We start from the raw sequence: 22521 nt of genomic DNA, 5'->3' as shown, positions 1-22521 counted from the left end.
TAGACTGTTGACGGACGTATTGTAACCTATAGACTGTTGACGGACATATTGTAACCTATAGACTGTTGACGGACATATTGTAACCTATATACTGTTGACGGACGTATTGTAACCTATAGACTTTAGACGGACGTATTGTAACATATAGACTGTTGACGGACATATTGTAACCTATAAACTGTTGACGGACGTATTGTAACCTATAAACTGTTGACGGACATATTGTAACCTATATACTGTTGACGGACGTATTGTAACCTATAGACTTTAGACGGACGTATTGTAACCTATAGACTGTTGACGAGCGTATTGTAACTTATAAACTTTACGGACGTATTGTTACCTTTATACTGTTGACCGACGTATGTAACCTATAGACTGTTGACGGGCGCATTAATCAATTATAGACTTTTGACGAGGTCAATACGTTATATATGGACCTGTTCAGATTATATTGACCGAGGACGAAGTCCGAGTGTCAATATAATCTAACAGGTCCATATAAACTGAGTGAAAGTCCTTAATTTATATATTACACATGTAATATGACACACATGTAATATGACATATGTTAATAATGTATTAGGAAAATGGTGATCAGTGTTCTTCGTGTAAAATTTAAAATTGAATTTTGCAATAATTGGAATACGTTATTGAAAATATTCTACTTCATAGCTTGTTGCACTAGCTTTCTTGTAATCTTAGCGTCTTTAATTAATATAAAAATATAGAAATCTCCTGATCAACTTGCAAATTTTCCTTTCGTCTGCTGCGGCACGATTTGTATAAACTGTTGAAGGACCCTATTAACTGTTGACGTACGTATTGACGTATTGTAACCTATAAACTGTCGAAGGACGTATTTTTACCTACTAGATTGGATTTTTAATGGCTATGTGTGGTTGTTGTCTCAATCACGGATATTCATAGTTTTGTATGCATATGTTCTTTTAAAAGCATACAATGTATTACATATAAATATTCGGTCATAAAGTCAATACAATATCAATTAAATTAATTATAAAGAAAAATCTAATTAATTAGTTGGTGTGTGTTAGACGAAGAGACTAGTATATACCTTGATCAATTTTTGACAGAATAGAGACCATAAACAATAGAAAGAAAAGGACTTCAGAATTTTATTTCCACGCAAAACGTTATCACAAATTTACCTTCGTAAACGAGTTTAAGTTTGAAAATATCAAGATCGTACATTTATCGTATTAACAGATATTAAGCTCTCAAATGAACTTATGAACAGCATACACATGTACAATGATAAACCCATCATACATAACTTCGTAAGAGCAGCTCACTCTGATTTAGAGATTTTCGGCGAATTATATGCAACCTCCGAAAATCGGAAAATTATGAAAAGACAATTAAAAATTGCTAGTAAAGATAGAAATTCAAGTTCGTTTGCAAAATCCAATATTGGTCAGGTGAGCTATTGTCATATGTCTCGTCTCACTTTGCGTCCGTCGGTCCGCCCTTCTATTGGTCAACCAATCACTATTCCCTCGTCCTAACACTGGGTCGATTCAACTGCTGGTGGACGTTTCGTCCCGGAGGGTATCACAAGCCCAGTAGTCAGCACTTCTGTGTTGACATCAATATCAATTATATGGTAATTTTTATAAATTTCCTGTTACAAAACTTTGAATTTTTCGAAAAACTAAGGATTTTCTTATCCCAGGAATAGATTACCTTAGCCTTATTTGGCACAACTTTTGGGATTATGGGTCCTTAATGCTCTTCAACTTTGTACTTGTTTGGCTTTATAACTATTTTGATCTGAGCGTCACTGATGAGACTCAGAGTCTTATGTAGACGAAACGCGCGTCTGGAGTATAAAATTATAATCCTGGTACCTTTGATAACTATATACTTTGTATTGCATGCATGATGTGTATCCACTAGAATGTATATTGAACATGTTGATTATTATGGTGATTTTAGATTGTTGTCAGGGGTGGATTTAGGCGGTTTATGCTTAAAACTTTAATTTCTCGCTAATTATACCACAAACTATTTCTCGCTAATTATACCACAAACTATTTCTCGCAACGTTTGGCTTAGCGAGATATCTTCATTGCACCCACTCTACAAGAATATTTCGAAAATTTGACCTCAGCCCCCCCCCCCCCCCCCCCCCCTTTTCCAACCTAATATCCTGGATCCGCCACCGGGAATGAACAATGTTAAATGATTTCTAGAATGTATTTTTAGAAACATGCTGTTTTCGACGGCGTGCAAACTGAAAAAAAATCATGTGATCAAGTTTTAACGATCGCAAATCCTTAAAATTATTCTACTAAGAAATATAAAGGATGGCTGCATTTAATGTGATATAATTTTAAACGGCTATGCACTGCATAACAAGTCTGAATTTTAGGTGAAGCTCTTTTATTGATTTTGTATGCATCGCTTCATATAAATGGTGACCAGGACAGAAGGTTTCATACATTTTCGTTATTTTCGAATTAAACAGTTGTCCGGGCTTTATTATCATGACTTTTGTATTGAGTATTGGTACATTTGTTAATTATGTTGACTTCGATTTTTAGTGAGTTTTTGTTTTGTCCCGTCCCTCAGACTTTTCGCAGAATAACGGCCTTTGAACTTAGACTTTGAAGGTCGATAAAAAAAAATCAGCGGATAGAAAAAGCACATTGCACGGTTATTTCGAAAATATCCGATAAACAGCTATACTCTGTAACGTCGTGTATTGCATTTCATGATATTGTTTAAAAGTTTTAAAAAGTGTATCCTTTTTATCAACTATCTGAAGAAAAAAGTCTTCAAATACACAAAATATATTATAACAAAAAACATAAAAATATATAAAATAGCAACTTATTTGTTATTGTTTAGGAGTCATTGTGATACCTATAACAAAAACGTCCAACAAAATCAAATGATCTAATATATTACACTGACGATTTTGATACAAGTATGGTCGGAAATTAATTATTATATTATAACAATTATAGGATTTGTGTAAGGTCAATATAGGATATGTCGACCAAAGAAGTATCTTGACCTCGGACGTCGTCTTGAGTCAATATACTTCTTTCGGGTCATCCTTGTTTCGACCTCATGCAAAGGCTATAATTGTATAATAATTATCATGTTGTCGGAAACATGTCATTTGCATTTATCATAATTTGATTTAATTTGTAAAAATAAGTAATGATTTATTAGTTGGTGTCTGATAAAAACACCTAGTTGACATATTTCTTATTTTAAATATTTAAAAGCGACATTCATAAGTCACTTATATCAGAAAAAGTATGCTAATATTACAAATCGGATTCCTGCATTATAATAAAGTTCAAATGTTACTTCACTTCTAAAGGAGGTGTTTAACGTCTATAATATAATTTGATATATTCCATATACACTTGTAAGAACAACACGATGAAATTACAACTAAATGTATAACATGTTTTACCATATAGCCATTAATTTATACATTTTTACTTTTGATATATGTGTTTTCCCATGCAGCGGGTAAACATTCAAACCAATATAGTTTGATTGTTTGATTGCTGTTTGCTTAACGTCCAGTGACAAATCTTTCATTTATAATCTGAATTAAGATAAACTAAGAACAAATGTTCTGTTAAAGGGACACTAGCTACGAGATATATAAAAAAATCTGAAATGTATTTCATTTGATCAATCATTAAAAAAAATTGGTGCATTTACTGTTTTCTGATTGGTTAAAAGTATTACTTCTATTTTAATGTTGTCAATTTTCATGGCGACACGACCACTCTGACGTACGCCAACATGTGTGTACGTTGCTATTGTTAATATAAATAATATAAAAAGTTCTTTAAGCCTTATTTTTGATAGAAATTTATTGATAATGAATGGCAATAATTTAGTTTGAATTTATTGAACCATAAAATTATTTTTTGACTCTTCACATTTTACATCATCCGTTCGCGGATTATGTAAGATGTGAAGTCAAAAATAATTTTATGGTTCAATAAATTCAAACTAAATGATAACCATTCATTAAATGAAAGTGAAATAGTGAAATGATAATTCGCTTTAAGTAACCAGTATGGTTCAATTTTGTCAAAATAAGTTAAGAAACAGTGATGATGAACTATTCACTTACAAGTGAATAATTCGACCTCATTGAATCCGTATTGATGTGAACTCAAATTTAAACCCTCATCTAGAGATTTGTGCATGTTGAGTTATTTAAAAGAAAAGAATGTTAACATTGAAAGTGAAACAAAGGTAAATCAATTGACCGATTCGATCCACAAAATATCATTCTTATACAGGTAAAAATGACGATTAACATATAATTTAATATAAAAATATGAAATTAAACAAACCTAGAAAAATCCAAATGAACGAGTTCGTTTCTACTTTTATCTATATTAATTTGTGTTTACCTCACCAAAAGAGATTAATTGTATAGTATTTGCTTGCAAATGAAAAACAAGCCACCACGAAATACCTCAAAGCGGTGCTTAAAAGTGGCGTTAAAACACAAAAAAAAATCATTTAAATGCAAATTAAACCAGATGCTCCGCAGGGCGTAGCTTTATACGACCGCAGAGGTTGAACCCTGAACAGTTGGGGCAAGTATGGACACAACATTCAAGCTGGATTCCGCTCTAAATTTGGATTGTGATTAAATAGTTGACACAGCATAGGTTTCTGACACAGAATGAATGTATTCAAATGAACTTAAAATTTTTGTTTTCTCTTAGAGCAATTCACTATGCTATTAATCCTCTCAAAAAAATGTTTGAAGAAATTTTCTTTTTATTTATGAAATTTCAAATGAGAAAAATTGAACCCAATTTTTTAATCACATCCCCCTTTCCCTTATTCCAAAACTAATTTCAATTAAAATATTCTAATGGAGTTTGCAACAATTACTACTCATTTAAATACATCATAAAATATTAAGATGTAAAAAAACTGCTTGTTATCACTGAATGGTAAAGATTATTTAAATTTATTAGTTGGTAGTAAAAAGTGAATATACATTGTATATTGTATATAACAAAGATTTAAGTTAATTCTGGACAAAGAAAGATAACTCCAATTAAAAAAAATTCTTGCAGATATTTCTTGCTTACTATACTGGACAAAGAAAGATAACTCTTAATTAAAAAAAAATTGCTATTTCACAATATTGTGAAATTAGATATTTCTTGCCATTGCACAATACTGTGCAATTGAAAAGACTTGCTATTGCACAATACTTAATATTATAATTTTAGATCCTGATTTGGACCAACTTGAAAACTGGGCCCATAATCAAAAATCTAAGTACATGTTTAGATTCAGCATATCAAAGAAGCCCAAGAATTTAATTTTTGTTAAAATCAAACTTAGTTTAATTTTGGACCCTTTGCACTTTAATTTAGACCAATTTTAAAACTGGACCAAACATTAAGAATCTACATACACAGTTAGATTTGGCATATCAAAGAACCCCAATTATTCAATTTTTGATGAAATCAAACAATGTTTAATTTTGGACCTCGATTTGGGCCAACTTGAAAACTGGGCTAATAATCAAAAATCTAAGTACATTTTTAGATTCAGCATATCAAAGAACCCCAAGGTTTCAATTTTTGTTAAAATCAAACTAAGTTTAATTTTGGACCCTTTGGACCTTAATGTAGACCAATTTGAAAACGGGACCAAAAATTAAGAATCTACATACACAGTTAGATTCGGCATATTAAAGAACCCCAATTATTCAATTTTGATGAAATCAAACAAAGTTTAATTTTGGACCCTTTGGGCCCCTTTTTCCTTAACTGTTGGGACCAAAACTCCAAAAATCAATACCAACCTTCCTTTTATAGTCATAAACCTTGTGTTTAAATTTCATAGATTTCTATTTACTTATACTAACGTTATGGTGCAAAAACCAAGAAAAATGCTTATTTGAGTCCCTTTTTGGCCCCTTTTTCCTAAACTGTTGGGACCTAAACTCCCAAAATCAATACCAACCTTCCTTTTGTGGTCATAAACATTGTGTTTAAATTTCATTGATTTCTATTTACTTAAACTAAAGTTATTGTGCGAAAACCAAGAATAATGCTTATTTGGGCCCTTTTTTGGCCCCTAATTCCTAAACTGTTGAAACCAAAACTCCCAAAATCAATCCCAACCTTTCTTTTGTGGTCATAAACCTTGTGTCAAAATTTCATAGATTTCTATTAACTTAAACTAAAGTTATTGTGCGAAAACAAAAAAAATGCTTATTTGGGCCCTTTTTGGCCCTTAATTCCTAAAATGTTGGGACCAAAACTCCCAAAATCAATACCAGCCTTCCTTTTATGGTCATAAACCTTGTGTTAAAATTTCATAGATTTCTATTCACTTTTACTAAAGTTAGAGTGCGAAAACTAAAAGTATTCGGACGACGACGACGACGACGACGACGCCAACGTGATAGCAATATACGACGAAATTTTTTTCAAAATTTGCCGTCGTATAAAAATCATTTGCATTTCAAATGGAAAGTCACAATCTATCTATAGGTCTTTTTATATTAGTACATATAATATTTATATATGTTAAATATATGACCGAGATATATAGAATACATCTGTTTCATGTCAACACTTATATTTGTATGTTTTTTCCTCAATTTTCCCAATAATTGTGTCTCTTAAAGATTTTGTTGTTTCAGATAACGTTTTATCATGCTGTCAAAGAGCATAAGTAAATAAATCTTCAAAGTTATCATCTGTAATTGTCAATGCTTTTTGGTTTAGAAACATAAAGCAAAATAAAAGAATTGCTATATATGTCTAATTTCTTTATTGTAGAACGAATCACAAATCCATGAACGCTGCATTGCGTCATTACTATACTCTCAAGGGTATACATGTATTCATCAAAAAGTCTAGTATTAATTGATCATTGCATAAAGATTTTTATATTGGATTGCAAACAAAACCTAGAAAACAATACAGATGAAAGTCTTTAATAGTTCCTATCTCAGGATCTACCAGAACGGAAAAGGTAATGAATTACATATTACAACAGACTTGAAACTATCTTCAGACAGTGGTAAAGATAGAGAATCGGTCCTCAGAAGGCTTCTCTCCAAGTTGAGTAGGACTTTATATTTTTTCGCCTTTCCCCAATCTCAAAGTTAAAGATTTTTAAAAATAAATGATTTACATTTTAACCGTTGAATTGTGTCTAATAACAACATTTTCTCCCTTGTTTGGTGGTCATAAATAATAATCTTCGTGTCAATCAAAATATTTTCTCATGTAAACCACATTAATTCATACGCGTGTAGCATTCCATCTCCTTGCCTATAGTTAAACTATATCCGCATCAACAACTTTCGTTTCTAAATTATACATAAATCGCAAATGGCAGAGCGTATGCTTAATGCATGTGACAATGGTCCCGGGTTCGCACCCAGACTTAATGTTGTAAATGTTACAATATATGCTGTAACTGAACAAGTGTGACAATGCTTCCCCTGTCCTCGAAGACATATTAACTCGAAAATTAACCGAAATGGAAGATTCTAATTTCGTATAACTTAAAAGCAGTACGTAAAGGGTAGGGCCTCTTTTACCGACATAAAAACGTTAATACAACACCCCTAAAGGCTGGAGTCCTAATTACTAATACTTCTAAATAAATCTTTAACAGGACAAGTAACTTTAAGACAAAAAAATGTTTTCAAAAACTTACCTTTTATGGAAATAACACCAAATATATAATTCCTCACAAAGAATGAATCTGTTAATCAATCTAATCACTCTATCGGAACGGTACAAGTTAGTGTAACACTTAACACTATCATAAAACCGATGATTTATTTAAACAATAGATCACTATTGTCAGGGTTAGAGACATCTTAACTTGCATTTCACCTTCTATCTAATTATTTCTTCATTTTGTTTTAAAACGTAAATGGACGATATGTCCTAAACTGGAATCGTTAATGTAAAAAAAAATCGTACAAAATCGGAACGTAGTTGTTATCGCTTAGATTATGTCTTTTAGAATAAACCAAATAGATACACATGCAAAGTTGTTCCACCTGTGTTTATAAAACATTCACATCATACAGATTAAAACTTTTACATGATATTCACTGATAATTCTCAGATTAGTATAACAAATCGTTTTTACTTAATAAACGAGCATTCTGCTGTTTCAGGTGGTTTAAATTTCATTGGCAGAAGGGAGATATATGTCTATGATCTGTTTATTCTTAATATTCCTTGTTTTTACATTTTTTTATTATCTTGAAGTGATCGGAAGTAGTTATCATAATATGTGTTAGAATGCTAATCATAGTCAATGATCGTTACACTAAGATATGATGTAATAGGACAATAGGTAGTATTCTCCAGGATAGGCTTTTCAGACATGTTTATTGCTTAACTTTATAAAAAAATACATAAAGAACCATTTATTCTTTAAGAGTACTTTATTTTCTTTCTTTTTATATTTTTCAACATTTGAGCAGTTAACATTCTTTTTATGAAGATTTATTGATAAAACTGAAATGAAAAAAAAAACTCCCCACGGTAGAAACAATTTCTACCGTAAATACTACTGCAGTAAACTGTTGTTCTAAATGTATATGTTACAGTACTCCCTCTAAAATCACCTTACGAGACACCTATGATCTGTTTATTCTTAATATTCCTTGTTTTTACATTTTTTATTATCTAGAAGTGATTTGAAGTAGGGTGATTCTATAGGATTCGAAAGCACTGCAAAAAAATAATTTCAGTTGCTAATTTTGTAGTCTGCCGAGCTACTTTGTTTTAGTATGACTTGATGAAAAGGTTGTTTGAACCATTTTATGTGTTTGATCACACCTTTATTGTCTAAATATCATTGATGATATTATGTGATTTATACTACATACATTGTACATATGCTATGTCTGCTATTAGAGTATTTAAACACTCAGAAGAATGAGAGTCTTCATTTCTATTTGAGAATTCTATGAAATGTCAGTATTTTAGAAAGTGAATCTACAAATGAACTTGAGAAAATCCGAAGTTCCTATCGTTACCATGGTTACCATTGATGAAAGGATATGATCTCAACCTGACCATTCAAGCAAAGTTTCATCAAAATCAAATAACATTGCACGAAGAGTCATCTGCAAGATTTTCTAATAGATGTCCATTTACAACAATAAGAACACGAATGCAACAACGTTTCTGCATATTTTCAAGCAGATTTAACATTAGAGGTATGTTGCGATATTTGCATCGTTCAGACTACATTGAACTTTAACGCCATACAACTGGCTTAAAATTATCAAACAGGACAAACAGATGGTTGTCCAAAACAACTAAATTGTGTGACCTGTTCAAGTTGTTGATAACTTTACTGTTCCCATTTCGAGTGTTGATACACAATTTGGATATCCAAGAAATCTTATTTTTCAGCAATACAAACAAATGACCAAGAACAGTTTGTCAGGTCATAATAAGTAACTTATATTCATAGTGTAAATAGGCATTCATTCTACGTTAATTGCTGACAATATGCATGTTTGGTTGCTGTAATTTGTGAGTTTCTTATTTGGTTTCTGGATTTATGTCTAACATTTTACGGCAAAAATATCAAGTTAGTAAATAGCTGTAAAAATTACGAAAAAATCAGTAATTACCTGTAATAATTGAAACGATCGGTAAAGGCCTGTAATTACTAAATTGACTAGTAATTACAAGTATTTACTTAATTATTTAGTAATTACTGTAACATATATATAAAAACTATATAATCTATTTAAAATAGCCTTTAGTTATCACATTTGATTTTTTCAGTTGAATCGTGCGGATCCTCATATACATGTATACTTGCAGATGAAGAAAGGGAAATATAATTTCAGAATCGAGCACGAATGATTTTAAGGACAGTGCTAGAAATGTATGCTCCTGCACTGGTCTACAGTTTCGACAACGTATCTGTATGGCATAACGTGTCTCTAGAGACTTGCGGGACCAAAGAAAAAGTCACTTTATCTTTTAGAAATGACAAAAAATAACCACTCTCTCTTCACAATAAGCCTTAAGTGAAACTAATATAGCGTACGTGTTGTAAGTGAAAGGATTTGTTTTTGGTTATTGTTCTTCCATAAGGACTGTTAAATTAACTGTTTACAAAATTTTGAATTTTTGAAATACTAAGGCTTTTCTACCTCAGGCATAGATTACCTTAGCTGTATTTGGCAAAACATTTAGGAATTTTGGTCCTTAATGCCCTTCAACTTCGTACTTTAATTTGGCCTTTTAAACTTATTTGGATTCGAGCGTCACTGATGAGTCTTTTGTAGACGAAACGCGCGTCTGGCGTATATACAAATTTAGTCCTGGTATCTATGATGAGTTTATTTACATCATATAAAAAAGAAGATAAGGTATGATTGCCAATGAGGCAATTCTTCACAAGAGCAAAGCTCATACCGCATATTCAGCTATTAAAACGCCCCGAAATAACAAATGTAAGACAATTCAAACGAGAAAACTTGCAGCATAATTAATGTACAAAAAATAAACGAAAAACATATATGTAACACAGCCAAAAATGGCAACCGCTGAATTACAGGCTTCTGACAAGTCATAGTTGGCCGTTATAAAATATCTGTGTCACAGCGGACGACGGATATTTTTCAATTGTTGTAGCCAAAATCCCGTCATTTTGACCTATCAAATTCAGTTTATGATCGGCTATGTTCTAAGATGAGAAATACAACGATGCCACATGTGGAGCAGGATCTGCTTACTCTGTCAAATCGCCGGAGATTTAACGCCGGTTTTTACGGGGTTCGTGTTGCTCAGTCATTAGTTTTCTATGTTTTGCTTTGTGTACTGTTGTTTGTCTGTTCGTCGTTTTTTAATTTGTTTGCTACCTGGTAAGTTGAATATCCATTTGCTACCTTTCGTCTCTCTTTTCCGTACAAGCCCCTCGTCAATAAATACCCTGCTTCATTCTTTAAAAAAAAACATTTTTCATGTGTCTTGATATTTTGGAGTTTAGGTTTTCTATTCAGACTTCATTAAAAGAAGAAAGGAGTTACAAATTCATTAAATTCATTGATTGTAAAAGAAAGGAAATGTGAGGTAATCGTGAATGAAACGGTCAAATTAACGAAAAGAGATATTTCAATATTAAACAAGTTTCAATGCTATATGTCAAGCTTTACATCGACGGAAGTTAGGATAAGAGGAGAATTATATCACCAGAGACTTCCAAGATCAATCACAAGCAAATGTTAAGTACAAATATCATGCGTATTGTTCTTGACAAATCACCTTAGAAGTCTCAGAGAAGCGGTTAGATTTAGAAGTATACATTATATCTTTTATATCAGTGGAAAAAAGGAATTGCTGCAGTGATCTTATTTTTCATTAGCAAAAAGTGCATACTGATAACATCAAGATCCATAGAACATTAAAGGGTAACATATTATCCAAATAGATTTAAGATTCAGTCTGTTTTTTAAATTCAACCTTCTTTATAAAGATATTTTAAGTAACAAGCAAACTAAATTTCGGTTGATTAAGTCTGAATGTTTATATTTTATTTGGAGTTGACACGTAATTCCTTTTTACTGTTTTAGTCACATTTCGCGGAATATTTTCAATATACTTCTTAATTTCGATCACCAATTGCTCACAAGCAAATTATATCAAGTATCCAACCAAACTCATTTGAAGAAAACACCATGACATACAAACAGATTCCAGTTACAATTGATGGAATGTATTATTCTTACACTAATAGAATGACTTTTACAAAATGTGGTCTTGAAAGGAAGTATAGAATTCCACCATCGTCGTTATATCTCTTTCCTCTCTCCAAAACACACCCTTACACTTAATCAGTCCTCTCACTCGCACACACTCTCCTCCTCTCATAAACTCTCTCTCTCTCCTATCACATACTCTCTCCTATCACCCACTCTCATCTATATCACACACACACACACAATTACGACATTTAGCCTAACCCTCAACGTTAGCCCAAAACCGATAACCCTAACCACCGCTTCCACAAAAAAAATCCCATTCATTTCCAGTGAATGCTCTGTATGCGACTGTTTCCCATCCACATAAGAAATGTCAATATGGCTATGACAGTAGACGTGTTCTTCTCCTTCATGGCTGTGGTCACCACAGTCCATCGGGGAGGACGCCACTGTCTACCATTGTCTGGGAAAGGTTGGTACACATCACAGACCCTTCAGTTACCCTACATTAAGTAAGAGTACAACCTTTTATAGGAAAATCTATGCTTTTTATTGCAATGAAAATGTCATACTTCACTGGTCTTTTAACATTTTACAATTTGCAATATATACCTGTATGATGAACCATTTTTTTGTGTTTTTATTTGCATATCACTTTTTTAACATTCTTGATCCTTTTTATGTTCAGTTAGCTACTATAACATTTCTTACATTTTGTATGCACAAAAAAAATTAAATGAGACGAAATTAAGGGTGCTAAAAAAGAGGGACAACATATACCAGAGGGAGAGTCAAACTTATATATTGAAAATAAAGTGACAACGCCATGGCTAAAACTAAAAAGACAAACAGACAAATAATAGTACAGAGGACACAACATAAAAAACTAAAGTTTAAGCAACACGAACCCCACCAAAAACTGGGGGTGATCTCAGATGCTCCGGAAGTATAAGCAGATCCTGATCCACACATCTCATGCACCCGTCGTGTTGCTTATGTTATTACAAATCCGGTGTCCTATAGCCATTCTTCCCCCATGCCAATTTTTCCTGGGGGAAAAACTGGATCGATCCAATATTTCCCCCCGGAAAAATTGGCATGATCCAACTTTCCCCCCTCAACGTTATAGGGGGAAAACGAGGATCAGGCCAATTTTTCCCCTTTGCGGCATGATAAGCTAGTTTTTCCCCTTTATAAATTTATAACGTCGGCGACGTCAGTTAGAAATTTTATCCTAAAAAAAGAATATTAACTTTTTTGATTAGTTTAGCGGTACCAAAGCTTCATCGTATTAATATAAATTGATATGCATTTATATATACCATCTATACATACAAGTTACATTATACACACGAAGCACATTCTGATGCAGTGATACTATCCATTCTCATTCGTGAACCCTTGGTATCATTGACCTAATGAATACAACTACTTAAACCACTTTTGGTCAGTTTGAAGATTTTGACTTTACATGATAAATCATTTTTGTACCACAAGGTAAAAGTACCCATCAAAGGCATGGATAGAGAAAAATACTCATCGCCTTGAAGCTTTCATTCAGGAGAAGAAGTTCGATAAGGGTGAAACTTCATCAAACCTAGGGGAGATATGTACCCCCTCTCCAACCAGCATGGGAGACGTGCAGTGGATACGTGGAAGTACAGGAATTACCTCCATTATTGTGACTCGCTGTACAAGATCTACAAGAATATTCCACCTGCTCTAAAGGTGTATAGATCTATATAGGGTCGACCATGATCTAGCACTAATGATATAAATATCCACCGCAGCTACACGGACCTTGTAGTAAGTAATAAAAGGCCACCATACGGCCTCCAAAATGAAAAACAACATATATAGTCGGCTATAAAAAGCTCCGACCATAAAAATTAGGGAACAAAACAAACAAAACTAACAGGCTTATTGATTACAAAATAATTTACAAAAAAACAAACTCAAACGACATGAACCAACAACAACCACTGTACCCGGTACTACATGTTCCTGGCTTTGGAATGGGCATTGGTTCATAAACAATGTGGTGGCCATAAACTCAACCCTCCCCAATGAACCCAACCTAGGACAACACACCGCAAGGAAAAAGTTCCAGTTACAATTGGCTTCACTAAAAATGTTGATACGTTCAACAATAATCACTTACACAAAAACAATAGAAACTGGGAAAGCACCGAAATAAAAGTACTCGCAGCTACTTAAAGCTATTTCAAAACTGGTGAAAATATAGACGGACTAGTGGGCATAGACAGACTGGTAAACATGTGAACAGACGGGTGAATATGTAGAAAGACTGGTAAATATGTGAACAGACGGGTGAATATGTAGAAAGACTGGTAAACATGTGAACAAACGGGTGAATATGTAGAAAGACTGGTAAACATGTGAACAGACGGGTGAATACGTAGAAAGACTGGTAAACATGTGAACAGACGGGTGAATATGTAGAAAGACTGGTAAACATGTGAACAGACGGGTGAATATGTAGACAGAATGGTAAACATGTGAACAGACGGGTGAATATGTAGACATACTTCTCGACATGTAGACAGACATGCAGTAGATAATGTAGAAAGACTAAGGGACACAAAGAAAGACAGATTAGTCGAAACATAGACAGACTGGTAAACCTGTAGACAGGACTTGTGTTAATGTAAAAGAACTAAAAATGTGTATCTATAAACCTATTTCTAACACTGTTCGGTTTAATTTTCAGACGTGTACATATATACGGTGATATCTATAATATAGGGGGAAAGATTGGCATGGGGGAAAAGTGACTATATGTATACGTATTGTTAAATTTCCGCGGGGGAAGAATGGCAATGATCCAAAATTTCCACGGGGGAAATATTGGCTCATGCCAGTCTTTCTCCCGGGGGAAAAACTGGCATGGGGGAAGAATGGCTATATAACACCGGCAACTGTGACAATCATTAAGTCATTGTTAATATATAACGTAACAAATACGTGGCTAGTTAACAGATTGCACAAGGTATGTCAAAATCAGTTCACTTGTAGTCTAAGTAATCACTGAACTGTAGAAATAGCAAATGATTACTATCTTGAATTTTAATTTATATCATAAGGATTTTTCTAATGTATTAAAAGTGATATATATATCTTTTTTTTTTCATCTGACTCTCAAAAACTCTGTTGAATAATATCAGCCCCTGTTGTTTCCTATTATCTTTTGTTGACCCATTTGTTCATCATATTTGTGATGCTTTAGTTATCTCTTGATTTACATTTTTTTATTGTTGAATTTAACTGCACTTTCTTCTTGTATTTAAATGTCTTTAACGGCTCATGACCTAAGGCCGATAAAGGGTCTAATATGAAAAATGCCATGTAATAATCTATACATATAGGGGTTGCTGATACATTATTAAACAAAAATATACCAATGCAATCATGTTTTTCACATTAGCACTGCTTTGATAGCCAGTCGTTGTTTGTCTCTTGTGGCATGTACAAAGTCCGCGTGTATTCCAATAACAGATATCAATACCGTGTTTGTTCTTTGATTTTTCCTATTGATATCGTTTGATTCATTTCCTTTAGAATGTATGGTTTTGTAATCATAGTAAACTCAAGAAGCCACACACAAGGATCTTTGTTTAATGAAATGAGAAATTTGATGTGATAAAAAAACAATACAACCGTTTAGCTAAATTCAAACGCAGACAAAGTTATGATAGTTACATGTTACTTCATGTTTTGTTTCACGTTCGCAAGTTACAACAGTGTAAATATCTACCATTCAAAAGAGCACTTATGAATGTACTCCAAGTAATAAATACTGAATGTTTTCGTGGACACATAAGAAATTCTAAGTACAAAATTGCCTTTACATTTACTCGAGTTGATCTCCTTTTAACGAGTTTCATTGTCTGAAAAGATTTGTTTCGGTCTATGAACTTATGCATAAAAATAGTTTTTCGTTGCCTTCCTGGTCAAACCTAATATTGTTTAGAAGGGAATGGAACGTATCACAAATACATCTCAACTAAAACATATATTCGAAGGGATATGATGTATTCTAATAGGACAGTCAAGACATTTGTCATCCTTAATCTCCCAAAACATAGATATAGACTAGGTATGGCTGTCAGTCAAGACGTTTGACATCCTAAATCTCTCAAAACATAGATATAGACTAGGTATAGCTGTGAATTGAACAAACGATGGTTACCATCGACTATAACTAAAAGATGGTCACACCAAATCAAAATTAGTCGTCCTAAATCGATGAAATGTCCTTCAAAACCAGACATGGAAAGGACGTTTAGGATTTAAGTTTCTTAACAATCCAATTAGAACAAACTTCAAAGAGAAAGGACCATTTTATTCTAAATTAATTTCACACTAGGGCCATTTAAAAAGAAAATCTTTTAGATTACGTTGAATAACAGTATCAAATTTCCATTTGTTTTTGGTTTTTTTAACATTCAAAAATTCTTTATTGCACTCTTTGTTGTTTTATCAAATTACTTAATGTACAGCATTCCATCAAGTATCCCTGTTACATACAATTATAACTGATATCCAGGGAGAATATACAGTCAAACTTATCTTATTTTATATATAGCCATTTAATACATTTCTATTTTCTCCATTTGTTTACTTTTCGATTTCAACAATATTATGGCTCATTTTCAAACAGGTGATCAAGTAATAAATGTCTGAAGTTTTAGTTCAATACCGTAATATGATCAAAAATAAGCAAACGAGATGGTATCATAGTGTTACTTTTTCTACCCTTGCATTCGAAATTAAAAAAAAAAACCAGATGTCTTATAATTCGACCAAATAATATCCCTCGGATGTTCGTTAGACAATTAATTTGTCTGGCAGGTTTCCATATTCGAAGTTTTGAATGTTGTCCTACGTACTTGCATCAAGACTTCAAAGGTCAACAGGTTAGTGCAAAACTGTCGAAATAGCTTCATTTTAAGCCTTAGTCATTATAACTAGTATTTTAGATCTGAGCAAATATAAAATAGAATGTATGATTGCCAATGAGACAATTCTCCACAAGAGATTCTTTTATTTTGTTGTGTCTATCAAGGTAATGCTAGCTTTCAGTACCTGCCAGTACTTTTATATCAATGTTTTGTGTTTACCAATCTAATTAAAATATAGATCTCTGGTTACGTTATACAACATAAGCTCATATGTAGTATAACGTAATCAATCAGATATCTATATTTCAATTTGATTGTGTGTTTATCATAGTGATGCAAGCTTTCAGTAACTGTGAGTACTTTTATATCGGTGTTTTGTGATTATCATTGTGATGCTAGCTCTCAGTAACTGCGAGTACTTTTATATAGGTGTTTTGTGTCTGTAATTGTGCTGCAAGCTTTCGGTAACTGCGAGTACTTTTATATCAGTGTTTTGTGTCTATCATTGTGATGCTAGCTCTCAGTAACTTTGAGTACTTTTATATCAGTGTTTTGAGTATATCATTGTGTGCTAGCTGTCAGTACCTGTCTGTACTCTAATAACGGTGTTTTGTGTCCGTCATTGTAATGCTAGCTTTCAGAAACTGTGATTTCTTTAATATCGATGTTTTGGGTTTATAATTGTGATGCTAGCTGTCAGTACCTGCCAGTACCTTTGTTTCGGTGTTTTGTGTCCGTCATTGTAATGCTAGCTTTAAGTAACTGAAGGTTCTTTGATATCAATGTTTTGTGTTTATAATTGTGATACTAGGTATCAGTACCTGCCAGTACCTTTGTTAGTAAGGTAGCAATAAACAGTTATGAAAAAATATTAAAATTTGTCCTTATAAATTTAACCATTCCCTATTCATTGCTTTCTTGCAATATCAAGCTTACTGTTTATGTCATATATGTGCATATGTATGTAATCAGAATCTTCCATAGATTTTATATCCAGTATATAAAATGGTAAAATATAATTTCTTTTGGGTGAATCCGTGGCAACAATCTGCATTTATTTGTTGTAAGATATTCCAAAAAGGGGGGGGGGCGGGGAGATGTCACATATTACCTAAAATTTGGCTAAAAGTAAAATTTCAATCACTTGAAGTAACAACTTTTCTGAAACTGTGTACATATATCATTCAGCAAATCCAACGAAAATCATATGTCTTTCATCTCATTTTTTTTTTGTAAAATTGCGTCAAAAACTTCGTGTAGAAAAAAGTGTTTGTAAACATTACATTTATTTCTGGACCGATGGCCGGTCTAGCTATGAAATACGGATTGTCAAACAGAAAATAGCCCATAAAACATGTCAAAAATAATCTTGATGCTCTTATAAGCCATCTTTGAAGGCTAAAAAATTAATTTTATTACACAATAACTTACACAAAAATCCACCGGGGCCAAAATGCGAAACTAATCTCCAAACTGTCTATTGCTACCTAACTGCCAGTACCTTTGTTTCGGTGTTTTGTGTCCGTCATTGTTATGCAAGCGTTCAGTAACTGTGGGTACTTTTATGTCAGTGTTTAGTGTCTATAATTGTGATGCTAGGTGTCAGTAACTGCCATAACTTTCATAGTAGTGTTTTGTGTCTAGAATTGTGATGCTTGTTTGAGTTTTTAACAAATTTATTTATAGTGGATTGGGAAACAAGTTTTGCAACTTATTCTATCCCTTTCCACTTTGCGGGTGCGAGTGCTGCCTTGTAGCGGCATTGACCTGCTCTTTTTCGAAATCTACAAGGGTATCTTGCTTTCAATATTTGCGAATACTTTTACATTTTTCGGTGTTTTGTGTCTAGCATTTGCCAGCATCAACATCAAAGATGAAAAACATGATGCTAGCTCTCAGTATAACTGCGATTACTTTTATATGAGTGTTTTGTGTCTGTGATTGTGCTGCTAGCTTTCAGCAACTGTGAGTACTTTTATATCGGTGTGTGTGTCTATCATTGTGATGCTAGCTCTCAGTATAACTGCGAGTACTTTTATATGAGTGTTTTGTGTCTGTGATTGTGCTGCTAGCTTTCAGCAACTGTGAGTACTTTTATATCGGTGTTTTGTGTCTATCATATTGTGATGCTAGCTCTCAGTAACTAAGAGTACTTTTATATGGGTGTTTTATGTCTGTAATTGTGCTGCTAGCTTTCAGCAACTGTGAGTACTTTTATATCGGTGTGTGTGTCTATCATTGTGATGCTAGCTCTCAGTATAACTGCGAGTACTTTTATATGAGTGTTTTGTGTCTGTGATTGTGCTGCTAGCTTTCAGCAACTGTGAGTACTTTTATATCGGTGTTTTGAGTCTATCATATTGTGATGCTAGCTCTCAGTAACTAAGAGTACTTTTATATGGGTGTTTTATGTCTGTAATTGTGCTGCTAGCTTTCAGCAACTGTGAGTACTTTTATATCGGTGTGTGTGTCTATCATTGTGATGCTAGCTCTCAGTATAACTGCGAGTACTTTTATATGAGTGTTTTGTGTCTGTAATTGTGCTGCTAGCTTTCAGCAACTGTGAGGACTTTTATATCGGTGTTTGTGTCTATCATTGTGATGCTAGCTCTCAGTATAACTGCGAGTACTTTTATATGAGTGTTTTGTGTCTGTGATTGTGCTGCTAGCTTTCAGCAACTGTGAGTACTTTTATATCGGTGTTTTGTGTCTATCATATTGTGATGCTAGCTCTCAGTAACTGCTAGTACTTTCATATCGGTGTGTGTATTTATCATTGTGATGCTAGATCTCAGTATAACTGCGAGTACTTTTATATGAGTGTTTTGTGTCTGTGATTGTGCTGCTAGCTTTCAGCAACTGTGAGTACTTTTATATCGGTGTTTTGTGTCTATCATATTGTGATGCTAGCTTTCAGTAACTGCTAGTACTTTCATATCGGTGTGTGTATTTATCATTGTGATGCTAGATCTCAGTATAACTGCGAGTACTTTATATGAGTGTTTTGTGTCTGTAATTGTGCTGCTAGCTTTCAGCAACTGTGAGTACTTTTATATCGGTGTGTGTGTCTATCATTGTGATGCTAGCTCTCAGTATAACTGCGAGTACTTTTATATGAGTGTTTTGTGTCTGTGATTGTGCTGCTAGCTTTCAGCAACTGTGAGTACTTTTATATCGGTGTTTTGTGTCTATCATATTGTGATGCTAGCTCTCAGTAACTAAGAGTACTTTTATATGGGTGTTTTATGTCTGTAATTGTGCTGCTAGCTTTCAGCAACTGTGAGTACTTTTATATCGGTGTGTGTGTCTATCATTATGATGCTAGCTCTCAGTATAACTGCGAGTACTTTTATATGAGTGTTTTGTGTCTGTGATTGTGCTGCTAGCTTTCAGCAACTGTGAGTACTTTTATATCGGTGTTTTGTGTCTATCATATTGTGATGCTAGCTCTCAGTAACTGCTAGTACTTTCATATCGGTGTGTGTATTTATCATTGTGATGCTAGATCTCAGTATAACTGCGAGTACTTTTATATGAGTGTTTTGTGTCTGTGATTGTGCTGCTAGCTTTCAGCAACTGTGAGTACTTTTATATCGGTGTGTGTGTCTATCATTGTGATGCTAGCTCTCAGTATAACTGCGAGTACTTTTATATGAGTGTTTTGTGTCTGTGATTGTGCTGCTAGCTTTCAGCAACTGTGAGTACTTTTATATCGGTGTTTTGTGTTTATCATATTGTGATGCTAGCTCTCAGTAACTAAGAGTACTTTTATATGGGTGTTTTATGTCTGTAATTGTGCTGCTAGCTTTCAGCAACTGTGAGTACTTTTATATCGGTGTGTGTGTCTATCATTGTGATGCTAGCTCTCAGTATAACTGCGAGTACTTTTATATGAGTGTTTTGTGTCTGTGATTGTGCTGCTAGCTTTCAGCAACTGTGAGTACTTTTATATCGGTGTTTTGTGTCTATCATATTGTGATGCTAGCTCTCAGTAACTGCTAGTACTTTCATATCGGTGTGTGTATTTATCATTGTGATGCTAGATCTCAGTATAACTGCGAGTACTTCTATATGAGTGTTTTGTGTCTGTGATTGTGCTGCTAGCTTTCAGCAACTGTGAGTACTTTTATATCGGTGTTTTGTGTCTATCATATTGTGATGCTAGCTTTCAGTAACTGCTAGTACTTTCATATCGGTGTGTGTATTTATCATTGTGATGCTAGATCTCAGTATAACTGCGAGTACTTTATATGAGTGTTTTGTGTCTGTAATTGTGCTGCTAGCTTTCAGCAACTGTGAGTACTTTTATATCGGTGTGTGTGTCTATCATTGTGATGCTAGCTCTCAGTATAACTGCGAGTACTTTTATATGAGTGTTTTGTGTCTGTGATTGTGCTGCTAGCTTTCAGCAACTGTGAGTACTTTTATATCGGTGTTTTGTGTCTATCATATTGTGATGCAAGCTCTCAGTAACTAAGAGTACTTTAATATGGGTGTTTTATGTCTGTAATTGTGCTGCTAGCTTTCAGCAACTGTGAGTACTTTTATATCGGTGTGTGTGTCTATCATTGTGATGCTAGCTCTCAGTATAACTGCGAGTACTTTTATATGAGTGTTTTGTGTCTGTAATTGTGCTGCTAGCTTTCAGCAACTGTGAGTACTTTTATATCGGTGTTTGTGTCTATCATTGTGATGCTAGCTCTCAGTATAACTGCGAGTACTTTTATATGAGTGTTTTGTGTCTGTAAGTGTGCTGCTAGCTTTCAGCAACTGTAAGTACTTTTATATCGGTGTGTGTGTCCATCATTGTGATGCTAGCTCTCAGTATAACTGTGAGTACTTTTATATGAGTGTTTTGTGTCTGTAATTGTGCTGCTAGCTTTCAGCAACTGTGAGTACTTTTATATCGGTGTTTTGTGTCTATCATATTGTGATGCTAGCTTTCAGTAACTAAGAGTACTTTTATATGGGTGTTTTATGTCTGTAAATGTGCTGCTAGCTTTCAGCAACTGTGAGTACTTTTATATCGGTGTTTTGTGTCTATCATATTGTGATGCTAGCTCTAAGTAACTGAGAGTACTTTTATATGAGTGTGTTGTGTCTGCCATTGTGACTATTTCCTTTCGTAATTCAGTCATATTTGTATTTCGTACATTGTTTTATTATAAATAAGGCTGTGTTTTTTTCGTATAAATTGTTTCAAATTGTTTCACATTTTGTTAAGTCGGAGTCTTTTATTGCTGACATGGATTTGTTAATTGTTGAATGACTCACTGTGACCAAAAGTTCCTTACATTATTTAAACTATCGTCACTGTTGTCTCGATGCAATTATACCACATCTCCTTATTTCTACAAATATTAAGCAACATAAACCCCAACAAAACAGTTTACATGAACATAGTTGCACCGAAGTAAACACTTTAGCCAATAAACTTACTTGGAATCATATTTTGGGTAATGATTTTACTTCTTGTAGTTTATCTTGATTACAATAGTTTTTGCATTTTACAATAAATCATGACACTGCTGCTAATGTATTTATGACTTTTAACTTGAGAGGTGCCAACACTATATTATAACATCGAAATATTCTTACCTTTTTATACGAATGGTATAATTAATATGTAATTGGCTGTTATGAATGATGATACTCAAGCGCATGATGAGCATCGGTGTGCAGGTACTTTTAAAATATACTTTACATTTTTATGTCTGACATAAATGTATGATGTTTTTAATAAGTCAGTCAGACAATTAAAAGCCAACACCCCTGTGAAGTTCAACCCAACATTTATACAATTTTCTCTCTCCAAACTATTTAAAGTCAGTAAAAATAAAAAAAATAAAAAACATT

At 33.4% G+C, this 22521-nt stretch overlaps 1 protein-coding gene across 2 annotated transcripts in view; it reads right to left on the bottom strand.

The window, feature by feature from the left end:
- The window catches only part of LOC134683323 (soluble guanylate cyclase 88E-like), a 184018-nt gene that overhangs the window by 145991 nt on the left and 15506 nt on the right, over positions 1-22521 (bottom strand). Inside the window, exon 1 of one of the 2 annotated variants that reach the window (XM_063542542.1) lies at positions 7714-8104. The exons of the other annotated variant lie outside the window; for it this stretch is intronic. The gene's annotated coding sequence lies outside the window, so the exon portion shown is untranslated. Of the gene's footprint in view, positions 1-7713; positions 8105-22521 lie in introns of those variants that run through there. 2 annotated transcript variants of the gene reach the window in all.

This window comes from Mytilus trossulus, chromosome 9, assembly GCF_036588685.1.
Source record: "Mytilus trossulus isolate FHL-02 chromosome 9, PNRI_Mtr1.1.1.hap1, whole genome shotgun sequence".
Taxonomy (NCBI): Eukaryota; Metazoa; Mollusca; class Bivalvia; order Mytilida; family Mytilidae; genus Mytilus; species Mytilus trossulus.
Note: the sequence above shows the minus strand (reverse complement) of the source record. Positions and strands in the feature narration are given on the sequence as shown.